This window comes from Apostichopus japonicus, chromosome 21, assembly GCF_037975245.1.
Source record: "Apostichopus japonicus isolate 1M-3 chromosome 21, ASM3797524v1, whole genome shotgun sequence".
Classification (NCBI taxonomy): Eukaryota; Metazoa; Echinodermata; class Holothuroidea; order Aspidochirotida; family Stichopodidae; genus Apostichopus; species Apostichopus japonicus.
The window spans coordinates 6,839,624-6,867,550 of NC_092581.1; the positions used below are offsets into that span (position 1 = coordinate 6,839,624).

General features: G+C 37.1%; 1 long non-coding RNA gene across 1 annotated transcript in view; it reads right to left on the reverse strand.

Annotated features, from left to right (window-relative positions):
- The window catches only part of LOC139963031 (uncharacterized), a 142,256-nt gene that overhangs the window by 91,665 nt on the left and 22,664 nt on the right, over positions 1-27,927 (reverse strand). The window contains exon 3 of the long non-coding RNA XR_011791480.1: positions 7,051-7,153. This is a non-coding gene — a long non-coding RNA (uncharacterized lncRNA). The remainder of the gene's footprint in view (positions 1-7,050; positions 7,154-27,927) is intronic.

Here is a 27,927-nt window from a genome sequence, read left to right on the forward strand (position 1 = left end):
TCAAGACTGTTGATTTTCTTTCAAATAAACAGAAGTGTGCCATCCTGCCGAACTATTCCTGCCATACAGAGTTATCTGAGAGATTCTCACTTTATTTTTCCAAGAAGATCTTGGATCTTTGTACTATGTTAGATCGTCAAGGCCTTCATCCAACTGCAAATTGTTTGACTGAGCCATCATCTGCATCTTCATTTGACACATTAGGGAAACAGTCCCCTTACAGCGAAGTTGCATTTCCAACCCGACCTCAAGCGGGGGAGCTCGGGTTGGGCTTATCTCGAGCTTCAGCTCTGCTTACACCACTTATCTTAACCCTATCACACGGACCAACGAACATGCGGTTTGCTCGCGGCATTAGCTAGTGTGTCAGCTATATGCAAGTGATAAACAGATCAACGTTGTTCACAGGCATGCACAGCTATAGCTACAGGCGTACGTACGGTACTCGCGACATATGATCGTATGAAGTGTATTCCGTGTCTTAGTTCCCTTTAGCTGCCGGTTCGGATTTTCGTGATTTTTATTCACCGGTTCCTGATTTTTCCGCGTCTGGCTTGCCTTTAATACATAACACCAGACGACCGCTAATTTTCATAACCGACGCTTGGAAATTTTCCAAACGTTACTACATCCAAACCTGAGATTGTTATGTGCCTCGAATCCATAGCTGTCGCATTAGGCCTAACGCTATGTTGTAACATTGAGAAACCGGCCTCTGAATACGGTCTATATTTTTGTTCAAATTAATGCTGCACAAGTAAATGCAATTTTTTATTATTAGAAACATCATTGGAGTTGTTTTTAGTTCTTATCATTCCTTTATATCAATCTGGAAACGTTAAACAGTAATCCTACACTAGTTACGTTGTCACTATTTACTTAGTTTGATTGGCCTAAGCTTAACTTTCTAATTGAGCTTGAATGGAGTTAATAATAGTGACGAACAAGGATGTTAAACACTAAGTTCGGCATATTTTTTATTTGTTCATAAACAGAATTATATTGAACATAAGTACAAAATAACGTCGGAGTGTAAGAATTAGGTATTAAAATTAACATTTTGGTAAAGATTGAAGATGGATGATTTGTTTGAGATACTTTTTGAGATGGAAAGTTTGGGTAACTATTCTTGGCGCTTTTCGGGCCATTAACACATCTAGTAGGTTAGGCCATTCGCTATTCATAAACACATGGTTACTTGGTACGGACAATCGTCATGTTTTTTATCTTTAGAAATTTTTTTTTTGGAAATCCTTTTTCTTTTTCCGCGAAACTCCTAAGGTGGTTTAGTAGGGGCCTATACATACACAAGGATACATACAAGCCTTTGTTACATGCATGAGAAGAGTTGCATTAAGTACAATGTACCAATTTTGAGGGAAGATAGGCTATTTCATTACTAGGGTTGTGCGGGATCCCGGTAGTCAAGTGAATACCGGCATCCCGATCCCGGCTTTGACTAACCCCGATCACAGTGCAATGTGTAACTACTACCGGTATTGGGAAAACAACTGGTTATTACATTCGTTTCGGTATCATTCCCGGGAATCCAGGACATAATAAAAATATCTACGTGTTACTATTTAAATTACAGAAAAGAAAACACGTTTATTTCTGGTTCCTGTGTTCTTAGTTTGAATAATATCTTATCAATTTACGCACTGGCCTAGACATATTAACAAATCAACTTTTCACGTAGTAATGTGGACCTATAGGCTACACCAAATATCGAACGTTAGTGAACTCAGCATGTTACGAGACCTCAAAGTTATTCAGAAATTTTCGTTATTTATTCTTCCTTCAAACGATGATTGTGAAGGTTCCCATGTACAAAATCTCACCCTTATACATTTCACCACATTTTGTTATAATAATTATAACGATTTAATAATTTTTGATCCAAAACCGAAGGGAGCATATCAAATTAAATCCATCTTCGCACGGGACTGTATATTATTATAGCCTAGGGTACGGTACTGTTACACACTGCTGTTCGGTACTTGAGAGTTGATGCTGTAATGAAATGGATTCGTTTATTAATGCGGGGGGTTCCACGATGTCATTTCTAGTTATCTTTCGCTACTTTTTTTTATTTTAAGAACTTTTGTACGAAGATTGATATTGTACGTATTGAAAGTATATTTTCTGGAGTAAACAACAGCCGATTAACGATATAAATAAATCTGTACTATTCTTATATATGTAGTTTATAATCCCGTATTTATGTAGCCCCTAAGTTACATTATTGTTGTCTGAAGTTCCAAAGAGGTGGGGACTTGTTGATAGTTAAAAACTTTTCATTGTGAACTTTTAAACTTAAAGTATTAGTAGTAAGTCGAGTCCTGTCTTTCCGACATGCTTAGTGATTCCCGTTAAATTTAATTGAATTTAGGTAAAAATTCATGCAAACTAGGTAGGCATCGGCCGATCCTAATTCTAAGCCTACATCGAAAGTTACGCCGTATACACCTCGCAAGAAAACCACGATAACCTTGAATGAAAAAAAAAACAATATTTTGCACTTGAAGATCTGTCTTCCCCCAAAATGCAATGATAAGGTCTAGACCCAGTACTTCTTGATACATTGAGTTTCCAATTACTAGTCAAAAACATTTTCTGGAGAAAAAAACGTACGATATTTTTCACAAAAATTGATGATTAGATAAGTGCTTCCTCACAATCAACGAGCCGCCCCGAAATTCGCTCCCCTTACGTAAAACTTCTATATATATTACACGTGGAAAAACACGAGTTTTTACACACATAATTCCCATTGACATTGGTCACGGAACATAAGTAGGTCATCGACATTCGAACTTGGCAACTTGCCCAAGTTCATCGCACCATGGGAACGACCCAACAGATTGAACATTATGTTACATTTTCCCGCCATCTGGACGCCGATTGTAAATTTTGGTGTAATATGCAAATTATGAATGGTACTGCCCTTGGTTAAAACTTAAACTATTGCGACACTTACAAATTTTGGGAAACTGTTGTATAGAAGAAACTTTTGTATCAAATGTAAAGTACTGTATGGTAGGCCTACTATAATTTATAAAAGACGGTTTTCCTCAGGTGATAAGGAAAAGGGATGTTTCGGTGAACGCGATCTCTTTGTATAGTACTTGGATACTTAAAATGACCATGCTGTAAATGCAGTTTCTATTTCTCTTTAAGTAAGCTCTACTTAGCATTGTTATCCGTTGTGGATCTTTATTGGAATAAATACGAAATGTATTTTTTGACGCCAGTATTTAACGGTAGGCCTAAGCATTTCTTAAATTGTTGACTGAGCTTCAAAATCCATTTTCAAAAAGTCTGTTTTCATGAAGGTTTTTTAAAATCGACATATAGCTAGGGTCGGAAAATATTAACGAAAGTTGTTCTATTATACAAATAAAATACATGTTTCTCGTACTGAGATCTGAAGGGAAAAAACGGGCGGCTATCGTTCTTCTTTTCATGCGCTTATACTAGTTTGGAATATGTGGCAACCTTTACGTGATTTCAGAAATGGCTCAGTCCTGTTCTTGGAAAAATGACTCCCAGTCATTATTCATTTTCTTATATTAATGTTCTTATTATTATTGTATATTATTATATTTTTCATTTCACTATTGGTTATGATACTTCAGGTCCTCGGGAGAAGTTAGCTTTACGCTAACCGAGTTAAATAAATATACGGAGATTTGATCACGGGTGCAATTTGTATCTACGGATCCCCTTAAAATAACATTCAATGCTAACAGCATCCTCCTATTCTTATGAGGCGAATAGCACATAATATCAATAGGATGGTCGGTGGGAGGTACCTTAGATTATGAAATTGTGTTGCGGGCGCTGAGCGAGTGTATGGAGGGCCCGAATGCCCGACATTTTTTATTTATTCGCATTTTTATCCAGGGTTGCTTATTCAGCAAAAGCTGGTTTCCAATAAGGCCCTGCTATTTACATTCAACTTTATACATAAGAAGTAAAACATAGCAATACAAAAACAATTAAATGTACAGATACAAAACAATTAAAGCTGTAAAGTGGAGACAACTACAAAAAAAAAAATGGAAATAAAAGAATTATCCAAAATTGGGCTTGCAAATAAAATCTGGAAAGTTTTGGAAACCAACACTATGCTAGTTATTTCAACATGCGCGTTGAAACTTTCGATACCCAAGAGCTGATATAATGTAATAGCTGAACAAAGCCCAGGAAGCAATAAAAAAAAAAAATATTGTAAAAAACAGCAAATAAGATTCATAATGCAAAAGTTATCATTGTAATCACTCTTTGGTGAAAGGATTGGTGTGCCTACGACATGAAATTGAAACACAGTAGAAGACTTTCAGTTTATCTCAAATAGTTTTCCATCCAGTTCACATGCATCATGGACTCGCAATAACATAAAGAATATAATTTTGCCCTTCAGCTATGTATTTGCCAGGCATAAAGCTGACACATTAACCTTTTGTTTAACTGCCTTTATATAAGCAGATACAAGAAAACGGACTGAGAAAGATTGTATTTTAACAGAGTCGGTGTTGTTTCACAAGGGCGTAGGAACCGGGGGGCTGGGGGCGCCAGCCCCCCCCCCCCCCGCACCCCCCTGTGAAAGATATGGAGGGGCGGAAGTATCATTCCGCCCCCCCCCCCCCCCCCGCTTCGCTTTTCTGTCATCCTAAATCTGTGTTATTATTTATATATTACATAGAAACATAGTTACAAGATAGTTGAGGTCTTGACATGTACAGAGATGAGTTTTAAATGCAAGTCTTCCACTCAACACAGTACATGTTAAGAAGTCAATATCATTTCAGCTATACACTCTATACTGTCTTGATTGCTCATTAAAGTGCATATAATCCCTTATGTCATGTGAAACTGGTTTGATTAAATTAGTTCGCATAAGCGATCTTGTGGTCATTCTTATCCTGCTCATCTTACAAAACCTGCTCAACCATGTGTGGTATAGCCAGATAAGCAGCCACTTGGCAACAATTCAAGTGGAAAATTTTGCACCTTCGGTGTAAGGGGACTGTTTCCCTAATGACTTTCTCTGAAGCAAATACTTCAAATTATCGAAAACTCTCCATCAAAATCGTGTATGCTTGATCCGCTGCCAACATGGTTAGCTAAAGGTTGTTCAACAGAAGTCATTCTTCTCATCACGAACATTGTCAATACTTCAATGTCAACAGGAACGTTACCCGATTCCTTTAAGGTTGCTCATGTGACTCCTGTACTTAAAAAGACCAGCTTAGATAGAAACTGTTTAAAAAATTATCGCCCTATTTCGAACTTGAGTTTCGTTTCAAAGGTTTTGGAAAAGACAGTTTTATCTCGCTTAATGGATTATCTTACACAGGAGAATCTTCTTGAACCATACCAGTCAGCTTAAAAAAAAGCCTGGTCATAGTACGGAAACTGCCCTCAATGCAGTTCATAATTTTATTACATCCAAGCTTGATGAAGAATGCTTTGTCCTTTAGTTCTTTTAGACTTATCATCAGCTTTTGATACAGTTAATCATTCCATTTTGTTAGAAAGACAAAGTATAGATTAGGTGGTACTGTTCTATCCTGGTTCAATTCTTATATTACTGAGCGTTATCAACAGGTGAAAATTGATGATGTTCTTTCGTCTCCTCGTCCATTAGTTACTGGTGTCCACGGGGCTCTGTACTTGGACCTGTTCTTTTTTCTCTATATCTTGCAGAGTTAAGTGATATTATTCGGCATCATGGTGTTCATTTCCATCATTATGCGGATGATACTCAATTACTTCTTGCTTTCGATAAGAAAGCAAGAAGCTTTTCATAAAATGGAAACCTGTATAAGTGCTGTAAACACTTGGCTTACAACTAATCAGTTGAAACTAAACTGTGATAAAACAGTTTATTGTTTTTCGATCACATTTCTCTGAAGTTACACCTAATTTTCCACCACTTACTGTTGGTAAAGACTCTATTAATATCTCCTCAACTTTTAGAAACCTTGGTGTATATTTTGTCCAGACCATGTCACTTGAAAATCACGTTACTAATATCTGTCGTTCTGCAAATTGGCAACTGAGGAAAATCAGTTTGATGAGGAATTACCTCGATTATAAGACTTGCGAGATACTGGTCCATGTACCGACCTGTGTACCTGTCACAACTTCTCTTGCCATATACTCCAACTTGCACACTTCGTTCCTCCAACAAACTGTATTTAACTGTTCCAAAATCATGATTGAAGAACTATGGTTACAGGAGCTTCCAATACTCTGGGTCTTATCTCTGGAACAAGTTACCAGATCACATTCGAACATGCTATAAACTTTTTTCTTTCAAAAGTCTACCTAAGACCCATTTTTTCACTTGTTCTTTTGTAAATTAATTTACTTTCTTTGTAAAGCGCTTTGAGCAGTGACTTTTGTTTACTGATTTGGCGCTATATAAGTCTCATTTGTTATTATTATTATTACTACCATATAACCGTGATACGTAGCGATGGAGTCCCAGCCGATGAAAATTTTGAAAAAGCAAAAGACGATCATATAGTCGAGAAGTTAATGCTTCCCCTCACACCATAAAAAAATTACCCTATTACCACTTTTGAAAAAAACGTATTTATTTATCAAAAGTGGACATTATTTTTCAAAAGTGGTTAGTTTTTCAAAACCTGTTTAAATTACTACTTTTGAAAAAACATTTATTTTTCAAAAGTAGTTAATTTTTGTTCAAATATGGTTAGGTATTTTTTTCAAAAGTGGACAATATTTTTATCAAAAGTGGTTATTTTTTCAAAACTGGTAATTTTTTTTTCAAAAGTGGTTAATTTTTCAAAACCTGTTTTTTTTACAAAAGTAGTTTCATCAGCATTCCAAAATGATGGGAAAATACAAACTACCTTTAACATTCTGTACTAAACTGTCAGCTTTCGGTAATTTGATCAACGTTCAAGTTGAAATTTTGAGTTTTAGTGTAACAAGTTTTGGTACATATCTCCCTTGAATTAATGCTATCATACTATATCCTAAACAGGCATTAACATATTACTTTTAACTTCTTACCAATGGTACCTTTGATAGACCTCACTTCGAAGCCTTCCTTCTCACACTTTGATTTCACATAGTGGAGGCAGACGTCCTTGTGTGGGTTGATTCTTTTATGAATCTACATAGAAAAGAGATTACATCACAAAACATTTAGAATGATAGACACAATACACATGCAGTGACTTTGAAAGCAGTTGAAGACAAAAGCAAAATACTGTTATAAACATCTTAACACTGAGAAAATATTAAAGAAGGGACGTCAGAGACTATTTTTTACAAACCCTTAAATCTTATGGTGTCAGTGCAAATGTTTTGATCAACTTTTATCGTGCAATTATAGAAAGTATCTCAACTAATAACATTTTAGTCTGGTTTAGCCGAGTGAGTCAAAGGGATCTTAGAAAATTACAATCTGTAATGAGAAACGCCCAGCTCATTATTGGAACCGGCCTTCCCTCCCCTCACTCACTTTACCAAGAGCGCGTCCTGAAACGAATAGATAATGTACTAAAGCAGGCGCGTATCCAGGGGGGGCATTGGGGCACGCGTATCCAGGGGGGCGTTGGGGGCGCGTGCCCCCCCGGGGTAAGAATAAGAGGAGAGAAAAAAAAGAGAAGGAAAAAGAGGGGGGAAAATGAGGAGGAAGGAGAGGAAGAGAGAAGAAAAAGAAGAAAGAGAGAAAAAGGAGGGAGTAGAAGATAAACGCCAAGACACCGGGAAGAGAAGAGAAACAGTCATAATTACAGTGATGATCACTATTATATACACAGGCTAGCCAGGGACGAATCGAGGATTACGGAGGGGGTTTGCTCCTCACCCTACCCCTTACACCGACAACTCCATTTTTGACGTTTCCATTTTTCCTCTCTCACTCATGTAGAAATATATATATATACTATATATGGTCTATCATAACGCGTGTGTGTGTATGGATGCCTCAAATTGTACAAGTGTGCTATGAAACCAACTGTGGCTGGTCTCGAACTCGACCGAGTCGTCGGGGAACATGACGCACCCATCAATTCTTGAGATTGTTCCCATCTGCATGAAAACGCGCGCCTACAACCCTACGCCCCACCCCTCTAACCGCTTCCCGGTGAGTTACGATACTAAATTAATGACCTTCGCCCGTAGTACCAAGACCTTGACAAAATCCAGCAACACACCACTTCATCGACAACAAGTGATCGGGTTTATTAATGACATGGAGTGTGACCACTTCCGACTTTGCAATTTCCCAAGATCAGGCCCCGAAAAATCCAAGAAATCCCAAGGGCACTTTACTGTATGGATATCTAGCAATATCTAGGGATGGAGATCCAAAGATCTTCCCTAAACTGAAGGCAGATAGAGAATCGAAGCCTTCAGTGTGTAATGAACTTGAAACTGTGCGTCTTTCGAAATGAAAAGAATGTGGGGCAAAGTAGCGTAACTCCTATGGGCTCGGACCGTGCTGAGCAGGTGGCCCCGACTAAAAGGGGGCCCCGCTATACTGATGCACAGAAAAAGGGTATACATCTTTGGATAGGGAGGGCCCATTTTACTGGGAAAGAAAAACTCATGCAGACTGAACAAGACAATATACATATTTTCACGTACACGAAATACTGACATCATGATCATGGGCTCATTGAGTATTAATGTCTGTATCGAGCTAGTTGTGTTATTTATTATTATAATCGTAAACAAAGTAAATAATTTAAAACCCAATTCCAGCCAATGTTGTACTGAGTACAACATCAAGACATATGATTTTATGAAAAGTTCTAAAACAATAACCCAACACCCAACAGACTTGAAACTTGCCCACTCCCCTCTGGAAAATTAAAAATTAAAAAAAAGTTAAGCATTTGACATTTTCAATGATTTCTTCCAACCAACAGTTCTCTAGTTATGTTCATTGCATACGGACCCATAATGAATTACTGAAGTTATTGAAAGTCAAAATCCTAAGAGATGAGATCTCAAAATAACCGATGTGTAAATGCAACTTGAACGGAAAATGTCTTTTCCGACGATCTAGGAGTATTTTTTGGCAAAAAGATCGTCGTACGCTCTGCGCCAACCGATGGTGGCGCTCCACTTAGATAGTATCAAGTAGTGTGTTACACTCCTTTATGACCAACTGATCCCTCCCCCTTGTAAACATTTCTGCAGACACCCTTGCTTGGACCTCCTGATAGGGGGCCACTTTGGGCCAGGACCCCCCAGGCTCATCGTTACGCCACTGGTGGAGCATTGTACATTAAACAGATGATAGTTACTTATTTCAGTCTCATTTCAATTATTCAAATTTTTAAAGCATACAGCAGATATCACATCATACATGAAAATGGTGTTCCGGGATGAACAGCCTCCAAACTGTAGATGTGTGTAGTGTTCGGGTTTTTTCGGAAATATCTGGTATTTTTTCATTTCCTCCAAGGAAGTTTTATAGTAGCCATTATAAGAGGTTTTAATATTTGCACACCAATAAATTAACTGTGTCTGAATTTTCGAAAATTCCCTGACCACCATTCTTCATCATACTTCCCTCTACTCGTGCAACTTTGACCAGTCTGTGAAGGGTTGAAGGAGGTTTTTCTGTATTGGTTGTCCATACATGACATTTTGTGCAACATTATGGGTATGTTTTGAAGTGAATTTATTCACGAGAATTGTGAATTTTCAAATTCTGAACAAATAATGGGCTTAAAACCTTGAAAAGTGGGGCTCGTGGGTATGGTGGGCCGCGACGTAGAATCACCTACAAAAAGCAATGATCAGATGCGATCAGGTCAAACATGATGTGTGACTGGTGACAATCTTCAATAAGGTTATGGATGAAGGAAAAAAAACCAATGGGAAATTCTTGGTTCTCAGGCAAAAGTGTACGTCTGGTTGGTCATTTTCAAGCCCAATAAGTGCCATTTCCGGTGATTTGGGGGGTATCAAAACCAGAAATTTTCTTGTACGCTGTGCGCCAACTGATGGTGGCGCTCCGCTCAGATGTAATTTGCGCCCCCCGGGTTAGAAAATCCTGGATACGCCCCTGTAAAGGATGATGCCCATCCAGCACAAAATTATTTCACTTTCTTGCCTGCTGGAAAAGACTGCGTCCATTCAAGGGTTTCTAGAGATTTATTGATAGTTACTATCCTTCCGCTGTGAGGCCATATATACAACTCGCACCATACTCGTTGATTGTTACGCTACGTCCTTAGCGTGTTGTTTCTGCCATTTACTATGCAATCTTTCGTAATCTTGATTTTATTATCTGTTATACCAATTGTAGGGTTTCTGACGTATTTTTAACACTGTGTTAATGTCTTAGCAACATTTTCATCCTGGTATCCATATATATTTTGAATCTGTTTTTTAGTTTTTTACATTATTTTGACTTTTGAGCTCTTATTTTTACCCAATTCCCATTTTATTTTTATGATCAGTGGCGGAATAAATATCTATCTATCTATCAATCTGAAATAAGCCTACATACACCTCAATCTAAGTGGCTAGCTCATATTTTAAGTGAGAAGAACTGAAATAATATAGGAAACACATGTATACTCACGTCAACAAAAATTATTGAAATATCCAACCCAAAACTTGACAGCAAAAAGTAAGTTTACTACTAACTCCACAAAAAAATTAACAACTAGAGCAGCAGAATCTCAATACCCAACTTTACTTAGCAGTGTGTTAAAGGTAAAATAACCAAGTCTGTAAATTTCTTAAGTTCTGTGCCCTTAGTAATATGCATGATACAAAGTTTAGTATGTGGGTCAATCCATGCCAAATCAATAAAGGCCTCCAAGTCGCCCCCCTCAGAAACACCTGAAAGTGATATGGCATCTTTTGCATAAATGTAAAGTATTTTATGTCTGATATTGCAGATATTGTGGAAGACGTGACCAGTTTTCTAATTTAGCTAATTTTGAGAAAAAATTTAGTCTTAATTTTTTGTAAGAAGTAATTACAATGGCAGAAAATGAGCCTTTTCTGGCCCAACTTTGAGTGTGCTCTATATTCACAAACAAAGACATGTTTGAGTTTTAATTTGCATAGGATCCTTGTCCAGTGGTAGTTGTACAGGAAAAATGCCAAAAGAAGACAAGCGGATTGTACTTTTTACGAACAATGCCCCCCCCCCCGACCCGCTTCCCGTAGTACACTATGCAGATTTGTATATAAACATGTGGGTCATTCCATATCAAATCACCAAATTTGGGATTATGTTGTGGTTCAACCTCTCCGAAAAATTACCAAATTCATGATACACTTGGAACACAATGAAATAAGCATATTCAGAAAATTCAGTTGGATTGCTTCAAAATTGGCTGATTTATCAAATATCATGCTGAAAAAATCTCATAATTTTTCTAGAAGAGATATAGTACCACCCTTTTTGTTTAAAAATTTTCAGTAGGGTATTTTGCCTTAAATTTAAATAAAAAACCATCCAAATTTGTGATTTTCACAAAAAACGGTTTTGCCTGTTGTTCTGTTCCACATGTATTTGAGCCTGCATGGGTATTTTAGTTCAAATTCATTCAATACTGTGCATATTTCTTTGTCATATAAACAAATAATATTTGCAATGTACTGTACCGTCTGGTTACATGCATTCAGACAATTTGAAGCAGAAGATTACTATAAACCAAATAATTCAGTATAACTTAAATGCATGTGTTATGTAGTCTCTTTGCAGTAAAAGTCAGTCACATGCTGTATGTATACAAATCTGCATAGTGCTCTATTGGGAGGGACCGGGAGGGGGGGGGGGGGAGTCAAAGAGTATTAGAAAGAACATTTTTAATAAATTTACATTTCAATAGTTTCTTATGTTGTTTAACATGTCTCCTTGAAAAAAGATTCAATGGTACCACTTTTTGCTCTCGCAAGCATGTTTCTGTAGAGCTGATGTAACTCTCATATACGCCACTTTAAGCTGCTCATCAGAGCATTCACAAATCGTCAAAAAGATATATTAAACTCATTCTTTGCATCATAACTATATACATGTCTTACTAGTTTGTATTGAAAACCAAAAATAAACCTTTTAATTATGACCAAATTTGACCTTGAAATGTCCAAAATATTGGTAAAATGTTCACAAGGCATCTTTGGGTATATGACCCTGAAAATGCAGTTAGTTGGTAGTCCTTTTGCTAGTGAAACACCCTCTTATTTGTTAAGCACCTGTATGCTAATGCTAAGAAGTTGTTGTCATTTGAATTATACAAATCAGCTTGTGCTAGCATTTTCATGCATATGAAATTTGTGATTTTGGCAATTTTCGAGTCATAAATTTGAGTAGATAACATAAAATACAACTTGTGACTTGAGTTTTTTCAACTTATGGTTAATGCACTCCTGAAAATGGTGTTTTAAGAAAATTGAAATTTACCCACAGGCCCATATGGTCAATTCCATGATAAGGTCAACATCATACCAAAAAATTAAAAATCATTGTACATTAAAATTGTATAAGTTTCCAATAAATAGAATACTTGTAGTTACTAAAAATATTTTTTTCACCCACGAAAAATCATTTGTTTGATTATGGGGTCAGTAATAACAAAGGTTCCCGTAGTAAATAAATTATGAAAAATACAGTGAAATTTCATTTTGTGCAGATTTGTACATAGTTATCATAGATATCATCAGTTTTTTGGACTAATCATATTTGCTATTGCATAGTGCTCACATAAATAGCTTCAATTTTTTTCCGACATAAAGGCATTAGACAACTGGTGAATTGAAAACACCCTCGATTTACTGTCACGAGAGTCACAAAATTTATTGTTTTTGTTTTTTTCTCCTTGCCTGCACAATAGTTTAACTCCAAAAAATGAATATCAAGTCTTCACATATAGATACCAAAAGGATTACTGAAGTTTCCTTTTCAGAAAATATTCAAATTTTGCAGAAAATCACCCTTTACGAATGTCACGCGAGTCACGTCACGCGAGTCACGTCAATTCAAGATAGTGTTTCTACCTATTTACTATGTGAAAATTACAAGGATGTTATAGTTTGATGAATGAATCACTGATTAAAGATATCATATATGCATTCCACTGATTAAAGATTATCATATATGCATCATTGTGGAGTGTTAGCTCAGTGGTTAACGCCGGCGCCTTTCAATCATAAGGTCCCCGGTTCGAGTCACTTCCAGATTAATGTATGTTGTCCAGTTACAGAGTTGTTGACAATTAACAATTAATAATTATGGACGTTAAATATGAATGTAAGAGACTGACTTCGGTCAGCTTGCGGCTTTGATAAGCCTTTGAGGCTTCTTCGCGAGTTCCTGCTTGCAGGATGATCTAATATACATACATACACATTCCCCTTTAATAAGGCAACTTGAATAATATGGACACACATAATTAAACTAATTATAATAATTTCATTTGAAATATCAGAATTTAAATTCATGAATATTTATTCACAATATAATGCCTATTTTATCACCACATTTGGAAAGTGAGCATGCATCATTGATTTTTAGTAATATACCAAAACATAATCTATATTAGTATCTGGCAATGCCATGTGCTATGACTTGACAACCTTAAAGAGGTTATGAAATGAAAAATTTTCATGTCTTGGAATGGTTTATCTACATTACTACAACACCACCCATGCACAATTTTCCGTAAATACGGCTTCAAACGCCAGAAATTCGCTGTCAAAGTATTCCCTAAAGACCTCTTGAGCTGCCACTCGTAAAAAAAAGCAAAGCTGCCCACCGCAGTTCATCTGACGTCATCAAAGGAACCATTTCAGCCAAAGCCGACTCCCCGCTGTTTACCGATACGGCGTTATACAGTTTACAACATGTAACCACAACACTCTTCTCATCAATTGTCTTCTCCCGAATCTTCCGATTCCGAGGAAATAGGACTTCACCTCTCAGGACATTCGTAAGCTAAAGACTAAAATTATTTTCTTGAGAAAGAAGAGGAGTAAATAGTTTTGAGGGTGATGAAGATAATATCGGTGTTTTTCCCTATCAATTGAGCCCCTTGCAGAAGAATTGTAAAACGATCCTGATGGCCGAGACGCGTCGCTGCTAATTGTATCATCCAACTGTTACGTAAAATCACAACACAGCGCCAGTTTTACCACAAAAGAAAACTTGCAGATCTAAAATTGATTGTTCTAAAACCAACTGGCTTTAGGTTTTGTGCAAAATATTAGGTAACCAACAAAAAATCGTCATTTGCTGTATCAAGGAGGCCTAGGCTATGGTCATAACAAGTAATTTGGCAACAGTATAGGCCTACAGGCACTCATAACGTTGTGTATGTGTAGTGTTTTGAGCGAGTCGTGTTCAAATTCTTTGATTTCTGTCATCTTTTGGAAAAGCTTGCAGTAGAAATCCGTCTTTACTTGTGGTGGAGCAACCTGATACCACATATCGGCTTGGCATATTTAACAGTAACGAGATAAATTTACGTAAAAACAAAACTCCAAATCTCAATTACTATGGAGCGCTGCAACAGTGTAATGTTGTGTGTTCTCAGACGTTTAAGAATGTAAACATAGCGTCTCGGAAGTGAGCTGAGTTCCTCGACTGACGTCACGCCGCATTACCGTAAATACAACAATTTTTCGAAAGTTTTTATTACCCTCGAATTTTTGATCGTTTATTTCTCGAGGATGCAAGCTTCGTTTGACATAAATTGGGTATCATTGGAAAGCTACGAGTATACAGAATATGATGTGAAAGAATTTTTTTTCCATTTCATAACCTCTTAAAGGTTTTAACTGCTCAATCATTCCCATAATCCTATGAGCGAATGTATCTTCTCAAATATTACACTTTTGGTTTATTCAAATATGACAAATGAGAATGGTAATTTGAATCACATTCTGATAGATATTTCTTCTACAACTTTCATGAGTGACTTCAACAGACTAAATATTGTTATAAATATGAATTGACAAAATATTTTGCCTGAACAACTGTGCTACTCGTACAGTATATTACCTACTGTCTGCAGTCATGAGGGTAACTCATTAATATCATCTGGACATTCCCAAGGGAAGTACCTTTTGGACACTTTCTAGACCAATGAATGTTATATTTCACTATGCAAGATCTATACCTTCGTTTCACTACTGCATTTGGTCTAGAACTATCCGAAAAGTGAACTAGTCACGCGAGTCACGTTTTCTTGTCACGCGAGTCACAATACATCTTCAACGTTTTTTTCATGCGTTACAACATTTTTCAAAGTTGCATAGCAATTGAGGTAGAGGTGTTTTTCAACTTCAGTATGGTTATAAAAAGTTATTGGAAACATTTTAATAAGACATAAAAAATCGAACATTTGTGTGCGCATTCTGATTTTTGTTAATAGTAACTGTCACGCGAGTCACGTTTAGATTTTCGCCAATTTCACCCCCAATACTTGAGGTATAAATATATTTTCTATACTGTTGTAAGCATTAAGGCATACTTCACTGACTACATGAATGCTTTTCTCCCAGGTAATTTCTTTATTTGTTTAATGATATCAAATAGAGAGGAATTTTAGTAAAAATGTCACGCGAGTCACCGTGGAATTAACCATATAAAAAACATGCAACCTGCTTGACCTTTTTGGGGATTTATCCTATACAACTCCCACTGGACAAGGATCCTATGCAAATTAAAACTCAAAGTAGAGCCAGAAATGGCCCCTATCCCATTTTCTGCCATTTTAATTACTTGATACAAAAAATTGAGACCGTAAAGTATCCTCAAAGTTAGCCAAAGTAGAAGACTGGTCACATGTCTTCCACAATATCTGCAATATCAGACATAAAATACTACAACATTTATGCAAAAGATGCCTACAAACTTGAGGAAAAATTTAGGGCTCTTAAAATGAACCTGGAGTTGGTTGCTAGGCATGTCCATATGCTAGTGTAATGTAGTATGAAGATATATCCCCATCATATTCATTTAAACATGTGCTTCTATGCCTCGTCTGAAAGGAATAGTCCCATGCTATTTTGTTTTTACATATACATGCTTAATAATATAATAACCTTCAAATATATGCATTAAGTTCATTTGAAAGTGAGCTAGAAAAGCAGAAATAATGATGTTTTAAGGTTACTTTTTTAAATAAAATATGACAGGTTTTCCTTTTCTAACATTGACCTCGCTCGACCTGTGACGTAGCAGCGACAAATACAATCCTTACGCGTTATCGGTACGGTTAATATCAAGACTGATACTGCACTCGGCTGTCGGTACGAATCGTCTTTCAACTAATATTACTCTTTGGATTTGCTTATTTACCTATACCGTTTTGAATATTTTCAATGGAAACATTTTTCTTTTGATTGTGTGGCTACTGCTTACCTTCAATGGTTTAGAATTATGACGGACTTGTGGGGTATAATGTATAATTTCGAGCCGGAATTCACGGAGGCTCAAATCACAGCGAGGTCTAGCGTTAGGCCTAGTGTTATTGCAATGGAAGAAGAAACGGGTGATGATAGCCCAACCCATAAGGGTGAGCGACTGAGCGATGGTGGTGTGAAATTGTGAATGCGAACAGTGCACTAGCATGTCAAGTGAAAAGGAAAGTATATGCTGCAAAGAATCAAATTCAATTGAACAAAAATTTGAAAACGACAAATTTGACTGTGTAACTGCACATTGTGATTTTTCAAGTATATGCCTTAACTCTGCCATTTTTGTCAACTCTTGGATTTTCCAGCAACATACAAAAGGGAACGTTAATTCCTCATCTGGGCATATGGATAACAGGTTGGCAATTAAAATTAATTAGTAGTGCTAGGGGCCTACTACCTACCTGGATTTGCATGCTTTCAATATTTTGATATAGGGGCCTAGTATTAAGTAGTAATGTAACTGCATATCTAAAGTCTTTCAATTTTAGTTCTTAAGTATCAGAATCAGCACAAACATAGGCCTTTCAATACTACAGCTCCTCGAAAAACTTACTGCATTGCTAACTTCTAGGTAAGAACCAACGCACGAAAACGGACCAACCAACAACGAAAGACAGCTATCACTGTACGCCTAGTAATCATGTATGTTGGCAAAAACAACAGTACGTAAACCTAATCGAAACTAGCTGTACTAGTATGGCGTATAATATTTATGCTTCCTTTTATTATTTATATTTGCGCAATTTTTATCTTCCATTACGTAGAAAAGATGTTGATCCATGTTTCGATATATATATATATTAAAGCCTATCTTATAAAATTACGACTTACTCGCCAGGTTGTCACTCTGATCTTGGCTTCGGACTAAGGCCAAGTATACGAGTCTACACAGTTTGGCGTGATTCGACCTACGCTACGGTCAAATTTTTTTAACGAAACTTGCAGCAAGTTAAAAACAAAAATATCAAGATGCTTGAAAGTGAAAATTAACATTCCCCCACAGCCACTCACGCCCAGGATTCGTCACTGATACAGTGACAGCATGCATTAAATGGAAACTTAAAAATTTCCAGCATTATACTGTATGCAACTTTCAATTAGACCAATATCAGAGACATGTACATCAAGTCAGGCATCCTATAACTGATAGTTTGGTGAGAAACTGAATAGTAACTTAGATAAGTAACTAAGAAAAGAAATATTTTAGTATTCTTAAGTAATGCTCACAGAGTCAATGACCTGTGTGTATTACCCCCCCCCCCCCAGTGTTTCATGGATTTATTCCTGCTATAAAAGGACCATTAGCAGGTGTGAAGACTCCTGCAAAAAGAATCGTCTAATGCTGGTAATCTGACCTAGATTTGAATGAGGTGTAACAGAAGTGTTAGACACAACCATCGATCCCAGAAAATACACACACAGCTGGCTACCTTCGATAAGTAGACACTAGTGTACAGTCAGTACATACAGCTGCGGTCAATACCCACAACACAGTACAAACGATACAGCGATGGACATCTCAGGTCCAGCTAAAGATAACAAGGTATCATGTTTCATTACTGTCTGCATTTTGTAGCGACAAGCAGAAAACTTAACTTGCAAGCAACTCAAAGTTAACTTTTTCAGAGCGCGGTACGCGGTTTGGGGCGAGTCTTCAATGCCTTTAAGCCTTGTGAGGTTTGTGTTACTCTTAGGTTACTCTAAGTAACTGGTAATAATTCTGTTATTCCCAATCTTCATAGGCCAGGCTTTGTTTTATTCTCCTTTAAGTGTAGTGAGTTATGTCATGCTCTCTGTAATCTCTGGTGAAATAAGCTAAATATGTGGGAAGACAGTTGTCTACTTCCTGGAGGCTGTGTGGCCAAGTCTAAAGTAAAATCTTGTATGGTAGGGTGGGGTAACAAACTTCTCTTTGTTCTAAAACTGGCTTAAAACACTCAAGTTTGCAAGCAACTCTACCATTCACCAAGACACTCCAAGCTGCCATATACAACTGCAGTGGAAACAGACTGTACCAGTTAATTAGAAATCAATTGCATTAATTAATTTACACAGGTAAGAGTTCATCTTTTGACTTTGCCCCAGACCCTTCAGGAGCCTATTTATATTCATCATGCATACCTAGTGTATTATACTTGTAAATTGTTATGATCTAACCTACATTGAGTTAATATGAGAGTATTGAAAGCACTTAAGGTTATTGGTCTACATAGGCGTAGGAGGCGGGGGGGGCTGCAGCCCCCCCAACCATATTTTTTGGTGAAAATTCGGGCAATATTCTGAGAATTTTTCGGGCACCTACTGGAAGAAGAATAATTTGCAGTGTGTTTTTCATTTTTTTGGGGTGAAACTTTGGCAATATGCTGAGAATTTTCGGGCATCTACTGAAAGAATAATAATTTGCAATGGTTTTTCAAATTTTTTGGTGAAAATTCGGGCAATATGCTGAGAACTTTTTCGGGCACCTACTGAAAGAATAATAATTTGCAGTGTGTTTTTCAAATTTTTTGGTGAAAATTTGGGCAATATGCTGAGAATTTTTTCGGCACCTACTAAAAGAATAATAATTTGCAGTGTGTTTTTCAAATTTTTTGGTGAAAATTCGGGCAATATTCTGAGAATTTCTTCGGGCACCTACTGAAAGAATAATAATTTACAGTGTGTTTTTCAAATTTTTTGGTGAAAATTCGAGCAATATGCTGAGAATTTCTTCGGGCACCTACTGAAAGAATAATAATTTGCAGTGTGTTTTTCAAGTTTTTTGGTGAAAATTCGGGCAATATGCTGAGAATTTTTTCGGGCACCTACTGAAAAAATAATAATTTGCAGTGTGTTTTTCAAGTTTTTGGGTGAAAATTCGGGCAATATGCTGAGAATTTTTCAGGCACCTACCAGTGGCGGAGCGTCCATACAGTCAAAGGGGACGGATGCCCCCCTGACGGACTCAAATGATCTGCTGGCGCCCTTTTCAGCTTTTTACCACCTTTAAACTATTCGCGATTATTGACTTTTTTATTACGCTCTCAAATACCTATTGACATTTGTCACTTTGTTGGTGCAATTTTCTGACAAATGGCGATGATACCTATTTATTCTTTATCTGCAAATAAGCCAGGCCCGGAAAGGGTCATTTCTGGCGATCTAGGGAGAATCTTTACTCAAAAAATTTCTGTACGCTACGCGCCAACCTGTGGTGGCGCTCCGCTTAGATTGTGTCGAAAGCGCCCCTGCAGACCATTCTCGCCCCTCCTGACCAATACCCCTAGCTCCGCCACTGGTCACAGAGACTGTACTGTGACCGAATTCGAACGTAACTTTAACACACTTTGTTGGTGCAAATACCCCTAGCTCCGCCACTGGCACCTACTGAAAGAAGAAGAATTTGCAATGTATTTTTCAATGGTTAAACATATATTATTATTATTATCATTATTGTTGTAACGACTTCCCCAATAATTATAACCAATATGGAAGGGTAATAACACGGAAAATGATTGTACGTTATTGGCATGTGATGTAATAACGGAAGAATACCTATATGATATGCACATTAACATGTGGAACGCGTGAGGTGTTCGCGACAATTTTGGTTATATTTTTCGGGCAAGTCGTTACAGCCCCCCCAAATCAAATGAGGCTCCTACGCCTATGTTGGTCTAACAAGAACCCACATTGGGATGTTTATTCAGTTTTATTATGTACTCTTACTATATGTTTTACATAACCCGTTACTGTAATGCTTTCACATTCTTAATCTAGTTGTACTAAGTTTCCCCTATTCGAGTTATGTTAAGATCCCATGATGCAATGCTACACTTTTACTAGTTGCCATGGTGAAAGGAATAGCCAAACTTCTGCAAACATTTATATTTGAAGAGTTGTAGCAATATGTTAGTAGGCATATTGCTATATTGTCTACTTTGTGAATCGAGACACTTTTGTTGTTGTTTTCTTAGAATATTAGAGTAGAAGTATGTCTTTAGCCCTTCATTGGTACAGACTCCATCTGACCAGATACAGCGGGTAGGCTAGGTGACATAGTCTCCGTTTTATAGACTACTCTTAGTCCCAAGTGACGCTTAGGTACCTGCAGCCTAACAAAAGGTGTCAGTTGCCAGGGCAACCTGTGGTCTAAGTCAGTAAAGGTGCATGGGTTGAATTACATAGTTAGTATCAGTGTTTCCGCTATAAGCCGTTATGACGCAATGCTTGCCGATTTGACGCACTGGCGTTCAGAGAGAGAGAGAAAAAAAGAGGGTTTCATTTTCTCCTGAATTTTATACAGTGTGAATAGAAGAAAAAAAAGTTTCAAAAGGCATGGTGTTCAGAACTTCAACTTGAAGTGAAGAAATAATTACTGTAAATTGTTTCCAATTTATCATCAGAAATGTTAAATTAGCGATCGTTAACTTTACCGAAGCTATGTTTTTCTATAGTCACACAGATTTAGCTCGATTGCTGTAAAGCTAAATCATATATCATAACATGCACTGGCACTGATGCATTGCCTACACTATACGATGGTAAGAACTACCAGTGTACTAAATATATATCTGTATACAGCCTACCTTACATAACATTGCAACAGGGTTAGAAATAAGCGGGGGAAGGCGGATTCGCCCTAGCAAGTGGTTAAAATAGAAATAATAAGAAAATTGCCCTCGTAATATCAGGTGTCTGTGTAAATTGACTATTGTGACATGCTTTTGCTTTAGCTATAGTTAACAGTTGCAGCGCGAATCGCACAAACAGTTCTCACAATCCTGCATCGAATTTGAAGCAGTGTGGGCGGGTCGCGCACAATCACCGGGAACTTCTCGCACAGTCACTGGCAAATTACGGCCTCCACTAAGCAATTAGAGAACCAGCGACTATAACCTAAAATCCCCACAAATCTCCGACCACGTGGTAGCCTAACTTCACACTAAGTCAACATGGAACTCTAACCTAGCCATTTGTTTATTCGCTCAAGTTGTGTGGCAAATAGAAAATAAAAATATCCAAGAAAAACTGCAATCTTCGACAACATGTTAGCCTAACAACCACACTAAGTCAATGGGAAATGTAGCCTAACCATTGGTTTGCAAAAAAAATAATATTAACAATACTTTGCGTAGCTTTGTTAACATACTTTCCTTGCTGCTATTGTCGCGCGCATGGTAGCCCAACACCACACATAGTCAACAGGACATCTAGCCTAAGCATCTCTTTATTCGCTGAAATTGTGACGCGCAGTTAGTTAGAACTAAAATATCCATGAAATACTGCAACCTTCGATCACATGTTAGCCTAACAACCACACTAAGTCAATGGGAAATGTAGCCTAACCATCGGTTTGCCCACATAACAAAAAAAAATGCGTACCTTTGTTTACAACTTTCAATTTGCTGGAAATTGGCAGTTGTTTGGAAGGTAAATTAAGGAATGCCATATGTATCAAAAATGTCCAAAATAATATAAGCATGTCCAAATTTATATAAACATGTCGAAACTAATATGAGTATGTCCAAAAAAAATAAGAGCATGTCCAAAATAATATGAGAGTGTCGATAGACTATATGAGCATGGCTAAAATATTAAGTAGTGTCGAAAAATAATACAAGAGGGTCAAATATAACTGCTTAATTCAATTTTGTATTGAACATTTTGGCGTTTTAAATTTATATATAGACATGTCAAATCTATTATGAGCATGTCCAAAGTAATATGTGCAGGCTTGGGATAATCGTAATCAGTAATCGTAATCGATTACAATCGATTACATTTTTTGAAGTAATCGTAATCGTAATCGATTACTTTTGTGAAAATTACAAAGTAATCGTAATCGTTTACAAGGGCAAAGTAATCGTAATCGTATTACATTTATAATTACAGTGAAATTTGAATGAGAAGGGCAAAATTATTAGAAAAGATTAAAACTAATTCTTACTATTGGCTTTAAGTGTGACCAAAGAAGTGTTCCTGCTTCTAGAATTCTCTAGCACAATAAACTTATACTAAGAAGTACTGGGGATTTGATCGCCATATTCAAGGATTTTTTTTTATCACCTGAATTATTCTGTTCAATACTGCCTCTCAGCGTTCACAATCCTTTTGCATACACAACTGGTTGTCTGTTTAATTGTCTGTTCATTCATACTTAGTAAAGATTCCTAAATCCTATTGGTCCATTCAGGTCAGCTGACCGTGGTTAATCCTTTGAGTAACGCACGGTAAAATTACGGGGCATCAATTTAATAAATCTTTGGTTATATGTAACCAAAAATGTTTGTTTTATGATTTTTCCCCCACACAAATGGTAGTGTATGAATGAACGGGGTTAATCAACAGTCTAGCGTGCGTTACTCACATGATTAATGCACTCCGGGTGTTAATGCTATCGCTGGATGCACTCGGGCTCCGCTACTCTCCGCCTTCGTGCATCGCTTGCATTATCCCCCGATCGTGCATTAATCCTGTGAGTAACGCACGCTAGACCGTTGATTAACCCCTTATTTAAATTGTATTTTTTACTGGACTTATGGGTTACACATCTTAAACGTGTTAAGGCATAAATGTGTAATGCCTGGTAGCAATTGTAGATATACTTCCACAATTTTGTCCGTATATACTGTAAATGCCCTTCCTTTGCCCTATTTCATTGCCCTATTTCCCGGCAGAGAGTTATATTAAACAGATATGCAGAAGATTGTGCAAGTAACCACAATGTAATCATGATTGTAATCACGATTACATTACCATGTAATCGTAATCGTAATCGATTACTTCAACTTTAGGCTGTAATCATAATCGTAATCATACATTCTCAAGTAATCGTAATCGATTACATTCAGATGTAATCGCCCCAAGCCTGAATATGTGCATGTCCAACACATATAAGTATGTCCAAATATAATATGAGCACGTCCAAAATAATATGAGATTGTCAAAAATAATAGAAAAGTCTCGAGTGTTATTGCTAACTTCAACTTTGTTGTGAACATTTAGGCGTTTAAAGTCACGCCATATGTTCCAAATATCGAACTTTTATATTGGTATGTCGAAAAAAATTCAGCTTACAATACCTTCTTTGGAGTTAATCTGTATCAACTGACACAATGGTTATCATTGTGACATTATATTATTAAAATATTCTTCTGGTTTTGTGACAAAAATAATTCAAAATATGTAACCAGAATGCAAAATGCATTGAGGTTTCGATGACTTCAATGCACTAGACTTCTGCTTGTTAGTATAACCAGAACTAGCTGTTACAATAACACTATGGCATGCTAACACAGGTCAGTCTGTACGTGGTTATACACACCTCCATCAAAAACAGTAGGGTTCTTGTACTCAATGTTATGAATCCGCACACCAAGTATTACAAACCAAACCAAATCTCTAATAACTTCGCACATTAAGGTTGCAGAGGAGTCCACTTATCGACAATTTAGATTGGAATATGCCCACAAAACTTCAAAGAATCAACTTGAAAGAAGCTTATACAGGTCACTGGAGGTCAACCTGAGGTCAAAGGTCACCCAAATGCAGGTCTACTATTGTATTACAATAGGCTAACTCCCAACCTTAATGGACATTTGGTTCTCAAGTTATTGCAAAAATACTAGTTTTTGACCCCTGATTGACCTTTGTTGACATTGGATCACATGACTGTATGTTTTGAAACAATCCCTTACCCCATTCACAACTAGTCCCAAAATATCAACCTTGTCACACCCTGTCAATGGTAGTTTCACAAGTTGAGAAAAACTAGGCCAACATTACAGCCAACTCCATGAAGTGAAAGCAAATCTCAAGTTCACAGGTGCTTGACCTAGTTTCTCCTTGGCAGCTGGCCAAGAAATGTTTTGAAATTCGTGGTACCTGTTGTGCGCAACTTACATCCAACCAGAACTACCAATGATCTACAAATATTTTCTAGAGAAGGCATGCTTCGCCATTCAAATGCACTATTCCATCGAAATCACATCAACTCTTTAGCAAAATATCCATACGGATGAGTCACAAGTGTTGAAGTAGCTCTAGCACTTCTATATATCTATGGTCTGCAAGCAAGCCTTGGAAGACACTGTACATGTATGTAGATATGTACATAGCAATTCAGGACTTCTAGCGACACACTTAAGTCAATGGGGATATTGTCGCGAGTTCAGATTCAAATCTACGGATGCCCGTAAGATCATTTTCAATTGTCAGTAGGCTCTCCTATTCTTATGAGGCGAATCGCCCATGTCATATACTTATAGGCTGGACGATGGGAGATACCGTATATTATGAAAAGGTTTTTACAAGTTGACCCCTGGTGACCCTAAATGACCTTCGATATCCGCCAAAAACGATAGGCTTTTTGTACTTAATGTGGTCAACCTACATACCAGAAATGAAATCAATCCAAGCTTTGCTTCTTAAGATATCATGTTTACAAGCTTTTCACTATTTGACCCCTGGTGACCCCAAGTGACCTTTGACCTACACCAAAAACAATAGGCTTCTTGTACTCAATAAGATACTCCTATGAACCAAATATGAGAACTGTCCAAGCTTCCCTTCTTGAGATATCGTGTTTACAAGCTGGGCGTCACAAACGCACGCACACACACACATACACACGCACACGCATACACACACACATACACACACGCATGATTGCAAAGGTTACGATTATCATCGAAACCAAAAACAAGACCATCACCTAACAGTTTTCCTTTTCCCTTCGTAATGTGAGTGGTTTCGCCCTGCCTAGAGGTGCTGAAATTATTCATATATTGATGCGAAGGCAAAGAAGTTCATGTGCGAAAGTACGTACAACATGCACATGCGCTAACAACTTTCTAACAAGTACAGTAGTTATCACACATGCGTAATGGTGGCTAATTATGGGCTAGCCTACATGAACGAAGTAGGACACTAGCCCAGGATTAAAAAAAAGTAAGCCTAGGTTAGGGGTATTCAACGTTTAATCTTCACTCTCACCTTTAAACTAAATTTTAAGATGGAAACGTGGAAAGAACTAGCCAACTACAGATTAGTGATTAAACCGCGTGGAGTGTTGGACACCAGTGGTTCTTCGTATTAAACTCATAGTTACAGCACCTTGGGGCCCGGTTAACCACTCGCGCTATGAAACAACTCAACTAATATTTCCTCGAAAATAAAATCGTTCTTGATCGAAAAATCATTAAAATATAAACACACACATTTCGACACTCTTATATTATTTTGGACATGCTCTTATTATTTTTGGACACACTCATATTGGTTTCGACATGTTTATGTGAAACCAACCGTGGATTGCGGGGGAAATTACCAGATTTAGGGTCCTTTGCTTCGAACTCACAAGTTATGAATGAGGTTGCAAGAGTGTTCTTGCGTTGAAACAACGTCTGACGATTTATTACAAACTCTAACAAAATGATAAATATACAAATGAACAATAAATCATGATACATGATAATATAAATGGCTTAAATAAACTCCTTAACCTAATTAAAACTGTCCTAACTCGGGGAAAATCTATACTCAAAACTACGAAATATCCATCTCGCAATAACTCACCAAGGATATTCAGGGAAACTAAATTCAACAACAACAATATTAAATACACAGAAGAATAATACTAATACATAATAATTTTTGATACATATGGCATTCCGTAGTATATGCTATGTCTTGAAGAGGGAATGTTGTATTTTACGTACACCATTGCTGTGACGATGGATTGAAGGTTATAATTTTGATTACTTTTCAGCAGTATAATGGTTTCGTATATGGTGGTGAGTGATTCTATCCACACACGAAAAAATACATGATTAAAGGAAAGGGCACCTTCAGTGGAAGTAAACCTGTGTTTTCTATTTCAGTTGATGGGTTGTTGGTTTTTCGTCATATATTCGGTGGATTGACGTTATTTGCTAAACGATCGCAAATTTTGGCAATTAAACTTTCAATGAATTTGCTATACGGTCGCAGCTAACTAGGAAGAGGGTAATTGTGCTTACTTGATCAGGACTGATGAATGCTAACAACCTTTTCCTTAAACAGCATATTGAACTTTGGAAAAGCGCCCCCTTAAACCTTAAAAAAGCCCTCGTTAATACATTAAGGGGGGCGTTTTTAACTTTTCATTTTCCAAAATAGCCCCCAAAGCCAAATTTTAATTCCTACCCTGTATTGCAAGTGGTGCACTATCTGAGCCAAATTTAGCTAATATGCGTAATATGCAACAAACTAATTTATTATTATTTAGAAATCATCGTTTAAATAAAGCTCAGTTTAAATCATGCCTCAATTTAAATTCAGACATTGGATTGGCCAATGTTTAGTTCACAGGGGCGTAGCCAGTATGTAGCACTGTAGGCCCGGGCCTACACTTTTTTTGGCCAAGTTATCTTTTTATTAAAAACACCCATAATTTATATCCATAAGCTTGCTGGAAGAGTTTTAGAGTCTAGACAGGACAAACTATTGATATGAACGTAGCAAAATATGGCTAAATTAGGTGACCTATTCTTCTGTCATCTAGGCTGTCATTTCTATCGCGTGTCGTTTCAATCAACACTCTACCCGCCGAAAAAGACTAGGATCCGATCTTGTCAGTTTTTTAGCATCTAGTTAAGAACCTGTTTATGCAAATAATATAATCAGTTGAGAAACATTCCCCAGTCAAGTAAGCCTATCGTTGATTATCAGACTTTATAGAGCTGCAGCACTTTGTTGCCTGTTGTTACTGGCTTACCCTGTACATGTACCTTGCTAATTTTAAATACATTATGTAGTATTGAATTACGCACTATTTTAACTTGCTTGTTTTTTGGGTATAAAAGTGATATTGAATGAGGTGTAATAAGTTACCAAGAGGCCAGGGAACCAGAATGAACAAACGGGAAGGGCCGTTTCTGGCCATCTGGGGGGTTTGTAACACCAAAAATTTTCTTGTTAGCTCGGCGCCAACCAAAGGTGGAGCTCAGCTTAGATAGTCATGCCAACAACTTTGAAAATCCTGGATACACCCCTGGTAATAATACTGTGGACAAAATGTAACATCCTTGATGTCACAAAATCATTGACAGATTGTGTTTTGGTTCAATAAATAAGTTTCCCGGAATATTACCCCTCCGATTAGACCCCTCCCCAAGGACGGTGGTGAGTCAAATATTCAGATATTAGCCATTTTGACTCAATGGGAAATTTCTTAGAGGAAACACTGGTTAGTATGCTACCTATTGTTGCTATTATTACTAGCTGAGGGGTTTCCAAAGTAGTATATAATATTTATACTTGTAGACTTCATGTAAGTCACAGAGGGTATAACAATTTAGGATATGTTCTAGGATATGTTCGTAGTGGAACTAGGGCACCCAGCTTCCAGTTATATATATATTAAACTACGTCATTTTCAGAATTATTCTGCTATGCCGAATAGGGATAGACAGTTTCACTTATTTATGGAGCACTGTGTTATTGCTGTATGAGTAACATAGGCAG